Raw genomic sequence first — 3,533 nt, forward strand, 5'->3', positions numbered from 1 at the left:
TGCCCGTTGACCGGTCAAACGAGTGCATTCGGCCCGGCCCACATGCTTAGTAGGCCGGCCCATTAAAGTTTTGACCGATCAACCTTAGAGGTTAGGCCCGGCCCACGTAACTAATGGACCAGCCCAGCTATATAGTTGACCGGTCAAACTAAGTCAGCTGGACCGGCCCGCAAACTTAATGGGCCGGCCCGCTTAAGACGTGGCAGGCCTCGTGTGGGCCTACCATCTACCACGGGGTTTCAGCCGGTTAACGCCGTTAACTGCCAGTTAACGGCGTCTGCCACGTGTCAGTTTGCATGACGTCAACAGTCAACGGGCTCCCGGAAACACTTGCGCAACGGTCCGATTTTCCGTGGCGGAAGGGCGCCCAAGCGCGACGGACCGAAAAAATCGTCGTAGGACTTTGCCTGACGCAGTTTCGACAACAGAACCCATATCGTCGGGTTAGGCCCATAGGCGACGAAAAATGCCCCTTAGTTGACGATTTTGGGACGTTGTCTATCAGAACTTTTCTTGTAGTGGGCTTAACCACCTACGTTGGAGATGAAAGGGAGCAATACTACATGCTCACCAAAAATTTTGTCGAGAGCTTCAAGTTCCAAAACACGGAATATAATCCGACAGTTGCATTCAAGATCTATGGTACTCCTGTTACTATGGAATTGGAAGAATTTTGTCGTGCATTGGATATTGCCCCTGTAGGTACAACAAGGAGGATCGATAACAACCCTCGGGACTTGTTGGAGCTCTATCGAGGGATCACCAATGATGACTGTCGCACCATTCAGCGGGGCAAGATAAGGAACATTCAACTCCCCGCCATTAAATATTTTGCATATTACGTTGCCACTAGCATACTTGGTAGGGAGAACACTAGCAATATTTCTAGTTACCATCTTGCTTTCTTGAATATTGCACTTCATCGGACGGACATCTTATCATCTTGGTTCTCTTATTGCTCGCCGCTTGTCTACCAAGGGGCCTATTTTTGGAGGAACTATTGCACTGCGCATTTTAACACATTTAGAGCTTCCTATTGATCCTAATGATGTGCCATTAACCCCTAGGAGGCTTGATATCATTGCTATGAAAAGCCATCAATTTGTTACCACCGAGTCTACTTTATATAATATGACCTATAGAATGTTGTTTGTCGACGGGGATGAGAAAGAAATCCCTCTTCCCCAGCCAGGTTTGTTCGATATTGACAGGCAACCATGGTCGCGCACTAAGGAGGAGGTGGATGAACATATGAAGATACAAGATTTCCATCAGCGGCATGACTCCGAGGAAGCCGAGCCCTCCTACGATTACACCGTCACGTATCCGGGAGCTTCTTCTAGCACATACCCGGAATATGATCCATCTTCGTCGTACCACGGAGATACTACCTCATGGTCTCGATGGGATTGAACTCCATTTAGGCCAAAAGGCTAAGCTTGGGGGAGTTATACCGGCATCACTCATTCTTTGCATATTATGGTTGCTGGATACTTGTATATACTTGTTTAGTTTGTTTGAGTGGTTTTCTAATGAGAGGAAGATGATATTTGGGGAAGTGTCTGCTCGAAAACAGCATTCGGGTCATTACCGTAAAAATTCGTGCGTACAGCCAGAACGTTATTTTGAGTTGCAACGTAAGATTTTTTGTGCAGGTTCCCCAGGTTGTTATCTAACTTTCATTAGTTGAACACTTTTTGAACTGAGCAACGTAAGATTTTTTTAAAAATCGATTTGCATCTATCGCTGTCAGGTTTTGGCAGATTTCTGCCATCTCGCTTTTCTGTGTTTCTTTTAGTTTTCTATTTCTTGTTTCCACTTTGTTTCTTTCCCAAAACACAAAAGACCAAAAATATTTCTGTTGTTTCTCTTCACCATTTGTTTATCTTGGTTTCTTGCATTTGTTTCTCTTTATTTGCTATTGCTAGTTTGCTATAAGAAAACCCAAAAAGATTTTGCTTTGTTTGCTTGTTTCCTTTTGTTCTTATTCTCAAATTCGAAAACACCAAAAATATTTGCTGTTCTTCTTTGGTTTGTAAAGTTCATTATGAGTTCAATGGTCTTCGGTGGCTGGAGCGTGGTTTTCATTTCATATTATCCAAGCTACACAAGTGAAAAGGCAATAATGACGATCTACGACAATCCGATTGTGGTGAGAGGTCGGTATGAACTCTATTTGTTTTCATTTCTGTACATATACTCATCCATGTGAGCATGCTTAGTTGGTTCATGTGAGGTATATGTCATTTAAGAAAGTCTAGTAGTTCATGATCTCTCATGATTAGCTCCAATTTATTAATATGAGTAGCATGTCATGGATGTTTGCTTGCATTGTTTTATTCATAAGTAAGTATGGCATTGTGGTATCCTCCTCCGAATAATTCATTTATATCGACTTGGCACATGCTCACGCATGCATATGACTGAACAAGAGTCAATTAAGCCTCAATGATTTACATTGCTTCGAGTTCTTGTATCACTTTTATGCCTCGGTTAATTTATTTTGCCGCAAGCATGATTATGACGATGCTTCGCTCTCTTGAATTGTCGCTCCCTAGTCTTTTGCTAGCCTTCACTTGTACCGAGCGGGAACGCTGCTCGTGCCTCCCAACACATGAAAACCAAGTTATTCCGAGTGTCCACCATAAATACCTATGCATGGCATTTCAAACCATTCTAAGTAAATTCTCATGCGCTACCTTTAAAACCTTCAAAATGCTTCTTAATTTTGTGTTCATGTTTCATAGCTCATGAGGAAGTATGTGGTGTTTAGCTTTCAACCTTGTCATTTACTTTTGACGGACTCTCATATGGAATAGTGGCACATCCGCTTATCCAATAATTTTGCAAAAAGAGCTGGCAATGGGATTCCCGATCCCGAATTAATTAACTTAAATAGACACTCCTCCATGGTTTGTGATTGTTGGACTGGCACCCGAAGGATTCGGTTAGCCATGGCTTGTGTAAGCAAAGGTTGGGGGGAGTGTCGTCATCATAATAAAACTAAATTAAAAGGGCACTCCTTCATGGTATGTGATTGTTGGCAGGCACCCGAGGATTCGGTTAGCCATGGTTTGTGTAAGAAAGGTTGGAAGGAGTGCCACATAAAAATGCAAATAATTCATGGGAGCCGCTCTTGGGAGTCCGGTTGGCGAGGTAGTTGGTGTACCCATTACCATTCGTTGAGAACAACAAACACCTCTCAAAATAATTTTACTCCTGCTTTATAAATGAAAAGCTCTAGCGCATGTTAATCCCTGCTTCCCTCTGCGAAGGGTCAATCTTTTACTTTTATGTTGTGTCTCCATCCTTTCTTTGAGCACTTTCTTGAGAGCACAACCTGTCATTCTTACTCGTAATATGCTTGTCTCAAAATATGATTGATTGTGGTATAACTTTGATGCTTTTATCTTTGACAATCACTACTTCTAGTCTTTGTATGAACTCCGGAGGTGCCCGGGCATTTATGTTTTGCCAATCAAATACGGGCAAGCGAGATACCACTTTATCATACTCTCTTATGAACATTGCAA

The sequence above is a fragment of the Lolium rigidum genome, chromosome 2 (genome assembly GCF_022539505.1).
Source record: "Lolium rigidum isolate FL_2022 chromosome 2, APGP_CSIRO_Lrig_0.1, whole genome shotgun sequence".
In the NCBI taxonomy this organism is placed as follows: Eukaryota; Viridiplantae; Streptophyta; class Magnoliopsida; order Poales; family Poaceae; genus Lolium; species Lolium rigidum.